Source organism: Aquarana catesbeiana, linkage group LG03, assembly GCF_042186555.1.
Source record: "Aquarana catesbeiana isolate 2022-GZ linkage group LG03, ASM4218655v1, whole genome shotgun sequence".
Classification (NCBI taxonomy): Eukaryota; Metazoa; Chordata; class Amphibia; order Anura; family Ranidae; genus Aquarana; species Aquarana catesbeiana.
Window position 1 is genome coordinate 280,440,668 of NC_133326.1, and position 6,764 is coordinate 280,447,431.

Sequence of the window (6,764 nt, forward strand, 5' to 3'; positions counted from 1 at the left end):
CACTAAGAGAGAATTGGTGGCTTGTAAGCAAATAATGGATGATCTTGATAATTGATCCAGATGTAATATTTTGCATTTTACAGGATTTACAGAGAGTGCTAAGGGGGAATAATCCAGAACTTTTCCTGGAGAACTGGTTAAAAGAAAATCTACAAAATCTGTAGATTTCTGCTGCCATGACTATTAAGCAAGCACATTGCATCCCAACACAACCTTCTCCTCCAGGTTCTGGAGGTCCAGCCCCTCCTATACACTTTTAATGAAGCTTATGATAATGGGATTCTTCCAAAAACTAGGAGAGAGGCTTGATTATTCTTATTTTAAAGCCCGATAAAGATCTCAGTGTGATTCCATCTTTCTCATCAAAGCTAATGCTACAGTGCTAGCAAAAGTTTCTAGCTATCTGACCAAACAGATATTTTGATTCAGTGATGGGACCTGATCAGTGTGATTTTCCACTCATATGAACATCCATAGGTTATACACAAACTTGGAGTATCCACATGACCGAAAAGTCCAAAAGTCAAGCAGATCAATGAAATATGCTTCATGTTAATATTGTTAAAGTTTTTGTTGTTAATATTTATTTTTGTAGCTTCTGCATAAAACACTTAACAGTGTAATTTCATGAGATAGTTTACGAGGACGTGTTTAGGGGTGGAATTAGGGGCAGAGCAGGGTAGGGATTGGGTGGGGCAACTGATGGCAAGTAACTCTTAAAGTGATTGTAAAGTCTATTTTTTGTTGTTGTATGAAAATAACAAACATGTTATACTTACCTGCTCTGTGAAGTGGTTTTGCACAGAGCAGCCCAGATCCTCCTCTTCTCAGGTCCCTCTTCGGTGCTAATGGCTCCTCCCTCCTGCCAAGTGCCACCATTGCATGCAGCTTGCTATAGGGGCACCCGAGCTGAGCCGCAGCACTGTGTGTCCATTCAGACATGGAGCCGTGGTTCGACCCTGCCCCCCCCCCCTCCTGACTGGCTAACTGACTTTGATTGACAGCAGCATGAGATAATAGCGCCGCTGCTGTGTCTTAGCCAATCAGGAGGGAGAGTTTCGGACGGCCGAGGCACTCGTTCACATAGCTGGAGGAAGATCCGGCTCAGGTAAGTATTAGGGGGGCTGAGGGGAGCTGCTGCATACAGAAGGGTATTTATCTTAATGCATAGAATGCATTAAGATAAAAAAAAACCTTCTGCCTTTAGATCACTTTCACTTTAGGGCCTGGCCAGTAGCTCATGACTTGAAATTTTGAGCCCTGAACTAGATATCAAAGCTTACTATTTATTACATATCTTCCTCTTTGTAATCGTAACTAAAAATATTTTATTTGTTTTTAATAACTGACATTTTATTGCAATTTTTCAGTGAAATACAAAGTAACATTGAATGTGAAGTGTACAAAACAATGCATCTTGTGAAGCAACAGGCGTATCAAAATTCGTATTAAAATTTATCATGTAGAGCAAATGTGAGACTAAATGTAAAAGAAATCCATAATGTCGAATTCCACAATGAATAAGAATACAATATGAAAGCAATGGCTTAGAATTTTTTTGGTATAATAAATCTCACTGCAAATAATAAAGTAGCAATATAGAAACCAGCGTTATCTAGCTAGTGGAAGCTATTGTAATATATCATCAGCTTTACTTGACTTCTGGAATAAAGTCAGGAATGGGATAGAAACAGAAGAATAGAGAGGAAAAGGAAGAAGAAAAAAAAATAATAGTAGAAAAACATGTAAAATTAAATCAAAACTATCAAACTGGTAAACAATCAAACAGGCATAACTTTCATTCCAACCAATTTGCATTTGATGTAGATCATGTTGATGCATGTTGTCCCTGTGCCTGCCTGGATTTCTTCTAGGTACTCCAGTTTCCTCCCATAGGTTAACTGGCTCCTGTCTAAATTGGCCCTAGTATGTGTATGAATGTGAACTAGGGACCTTAGATTGTAAGCTTAGATTGAAGTCAGAGACTGATGTGAATGTACTATACTATGTAAAGCACTGCGTAAATTGACGGCGCTATATAAGTACCTGTAAAAAAATAAATAAATAACTAAATAAATCAACCAGGGCGCAAAATTATCAATCATGTTGCATCAATTGGCATCACTGAGATACTTTGTGCAAGAATTTGATTGTATTTTACCCAAGCAAATTATGTATTTATTTATTTCAGGTACATATATATCGCTGTCAATTTACGGAGCACTTTACACATATAAATTGTGCAGCCACATCAGTCTCTGCCCTCAAGGAGCTTACAATCTAAGGCAGGGGTCTTCAAACTGCGGCCCTCCAGGTGTTCAGGAACTACAATTCCCATCATGCCTAGTCATGTCTGTGAATGTCAGAGTTTTACAATGCCTCATGGGATGTGTAGTTCTGCAACAGCTGGAGGGCCGTGGTTTGAGGATCCCTGATCTAAGGTCCCTAGTTCACATCCATATATACATATATTAGGACCAATTTAGACAGGAGCCAATTGGAGAGGGAAATCGGAGTACCCAAAGGAAACCCACGCAGGCACAGGAAGAACTTTCAATCTCCAGGCAGGTAGTGCCGTGGTTGGGATTCGAACCAACGATTATAAGGTTGCATGATGAAACCAGAAACCTGGTGCAAGGATTTTTGACACCCTAGACACCCTAGGCAAAACCTCATTTTGCCGCCCCCTTGGCTCCGTCCCTGACTCCACCCCCTTTGCTCTGCCCTTGTAACACATGTGACCTACCTGACCATTACACTGACCTACCTGACACAAGCACTGACCTACCTGACCCCTACACTGACCCTTACACTGACCTACCTGACACATACAGTGACCCCCCTACCTGACACATACACTGACCTACCTGACACCTATATAACCCCTACACTGACTGCTACACTGACCTACCTGACACATACAGTGACCCACCTACCTGGCACATACAGTGGCCCACCTACCTGACCCATACACTGACCTACCTACCTGACCCCTACACTGACCTGCCTGACCCACCTACCTGACCACTACACTGACCTACCTGACACATACACTGACCTACCTACCTGACCCCTACACTGACCTATCTGACCCATCTACCTGACCACTATACTGACCTACCTGGCCCACCTACCTTACACATACACTGATCCACCTACCTCACACATACACTGACCTACCTGACACATACACTGACCTACCTGATACATACACTGACCCACCTACCTGACACATACAGTGACCCACCTACCTGACCAATACACTGACGCCTACTTCCTGCACTACTCACCCCCCATCCCCCACACACAGCTCAATGTAGGATCCATCCTCCTTCTTACCAATGCTCTTCATGGCTTGATTAACCATAACATCAGGGCTCTCCTCAGCAGTGGGCGGGCAGTATAGCTTAGGAGTCTCCACCAGCGCCACCATCCAGCTGCTCCATGGTGTCCCCGCCGGTCGGGAGGTCAGCTAACAGATGCTGCACCTCTCTCAATGCTTCCATCTTCACCGCCTCTCCACTGCACTCAGATTTACAGACACACAGCACCGCACCAGAGGGACAGGCTGGAGTAAAGGAGTCCCGGAGCAGCACTGTGAGATATTACTGTGTGAGGAGATGTGACAGCAGGGTGCTCAGTGGGACACATCAGAGGATTGTTGGTACACACCGGATGTGTTCCCTGGGACCGCCAGCCCAGCACTGAGCTCACACAGGCCTGGAGCTTCACTGGGAGAGAGGCCGTGGCGGCACCCTAGGTGGTAGTGCGCCCTAGGCGGCTACCTACTCCGCCTATTGGTAGCACCGACCCTGCTTCCAACTATTGACTGAAATTCACTTTCTTGTCTATGTCATATTGATTAAATGAGTTGTTGATTATAGTTTAATTATTCATAGAAATTGATTGGAAAAGAAGTCAATCATTTATCAAAGCGTGCATGGTGCCACATATCCAGCCATAATTGTCACCTAACTAATGAGGAACCCTTGAAGGACTAAATGTCGACCACTAGTAACTTTTCCAAGTACATTAATGGACTGATCTACTTGATGGTACTACTTGTTCTGTTTCTTTTCTTTTGATTGTCACAACTTGAACATTCCCCCATATTTCTTTTGCACTTTTTTGTCTACTATCATAACTTCATAAGTTTGTAGTACTAGCTGAAAAATTCAAAACAGTTTTTGTACAACAAAGCGTGTATGGCTTTTTGCTGATGGACCTGTGGCGCTGACTGTCTGTTCTCTATTTCTTTTATATAAACCTTGGGTACTTTATATAAGTATAAATAACTAATAACTATAGCTAGCACTCAAGGTGGAGAACAGAAGGAGGCGTCTGGTATTTTTACAAAGGGCAGGTAGCTGGATGTTATTTGCATGACAGAACATTCCTTGGGGATTCCCTAAACCTCTCAAATCTGAGTGCTACCTGCCCATGTGTCATGGTCTCCATTCACTTCAATTGATGGCTCTTCTGTCAGCATGTAATGCCGCGTACACACGGTCGGACTTTTCGTCTACAAAAGTCCGACAGCCTGTCCAACAGACTTCCGACGTACCTTCGGCGGACTTGCGGCAGACTTTCTTACGAACGGACTTGCCTACACACGACCACACAAAAGTCCGACGGATTCGTACGTGATGACGTACACCGGACTAAAATAAGGAAGTTCATAGCCAGTAGCCAATAGCTGCCCTAGCATGGGTTTTTGTCCGTCGGACTAGCACACAGACGAGCGGATTTCGGGGTCCGTCGTACTTACGACGTAAAGATTTGAAGCATGTTTCAAATCTAAAGTCCGTCGGATTTGAGGCTAAAAAAGTCCGTTGAAAGTCCGGAGAAGCCCACACACGATCGGATTACCAGCCAGCTTTAGTCCGTCAGCGTCCGTTGGACTTTTGTAGACGAAAAGTCCGACCGTGTGTACGCGGCATTAGGGTGCAGACACTTGCCATTGAAGCCAACTGAGACCACTGCTCTGCAGAATTTTGGATAGAAGCTGCATGGTGCCAGGCAAGCCACTCAGTGAAGGACTTCATAATGTATCACTGTAGGAAAGTAAGTTCTATCCCTTAGGGACAAACCTGTCTGTCTGCGAGCTGTCTTAAAGTGTTACTAAAGTTAAATTTCTTTTAAAATTGACCACTGGAAGATCTACCCCTCTTCATGACTAGGCCATTTTTGCGATATGACACTGCATTACTTTAAATGACAATTGCACAGTCGTGCGATGCTGTACCCAAATAAAATGTATGTATTTTTTTCCCACAAATAGAGTTTTCTTTTGATGGTATTTGGTCACCTCTGGCACTTTTTCTTTTTTGCGCTATTAACAAAAATAAAAAAATTAAAACATGTTTTACTTTCTGCTATAAATCATATCCAATAAAAAAATAGAAAAAATAAAATTTCTTCATAAATTTAGGTCAATATGTATTCTGCTACATATTTTTGGTAAAAAAAAAATCCTAATGAGCGTATATTGATTGGTTTGCACAAAAGTTATAGTGTCTACAAACTATGGGATATGTTTTTTTTTTTTTTACTAGTAATGGCGGCTATCAGCTGCTATACAGTGATCATTGCTAAAATTATGCACTGCCACTGTACTAATTACACTGGCTGGGAAGGGGTTAAACATTTCAAGTGATTAAGGGGTTAAATGTGTGCCTAGCCAGTGTTTATGTAAAAAGAAATAAAAGTCCAAAAGGCCAAAAGCTGCGCTAGAAATAAATATATACAACTTGAAATTAATCAAGTAAGGAGAGCTGCCAGCACCAAGAGTCTGCAATACAAAACCCAGAATCATGAGGCGAAAAAAAGGTGCAGCGCTAATATCACAAATTAAATATTCCCAAAGAAAATTCACCAAAAAAGAATATTAACATCCTGAAAGGGTGAAAACATTCTAAAAAATGAAAACTAATGTGAAGTACCGATTCTGAAAATATTTTTAAATTCCGGTAAACAGGTGAGTAAGAAATCGTGTATATGATGTCATTAATATTGTGCTAGAAAAATTGAATTAAAACACTCAAAACAACATAAATAATAGAACATGAATAAAAATGTAAATGTAGAAAATATCATATAAATTGCACGTTAAGGTGATAAAATAGTTATTCTCAACCATATGTGAAAACAATCCAGATATAAGTAACTCTAGATCCAAAATTAGATTGAAATTAAGCTCAAGATCATATGTGAAAACAGTATAAATAGGAAAACTAAGGAAAAGTCCAATGTGAAAACAAATTGAGTCCCGATAGTCTTGAAAAGGAAGTTAGCCAGTGAATAATGCAACAAAGCACATAGTGACATAGGATCCCTCATCCAGAGAAGCGGAGCACCCGAAGTGAGTATATAATCTCCTTACCGACTGAAAAGACCAATATGTTGGTCTCACCAGGCCCAGGGAATTCGGTCTCCCAAAAACCTATAGGTCATCTGAGAATGCTGGATCTGTATCACACAGTGTCACTCAAAGACATAAAAGCAAAAAGGGCTCCATAGTGTAGCATTTGAGTACAAAATTTAATGAACTCAAAAAGGATTGCACTTACACGAAGCAGCTGAATGAGCGCAGTATATCACACAGCAACAGAGTGGATCCGAACGGCGGCGTCTCCTGAGGCTTCCTTCGCTCACTGTCTACTACAAACCATCGCCTCCGAAGAGGAAAAGCGTGATGACGTCAGAGATGCAGGCTCCTCACTACGCATTTCGTCACTAGCAGACGTCGTCTGGGAATTGGCTGC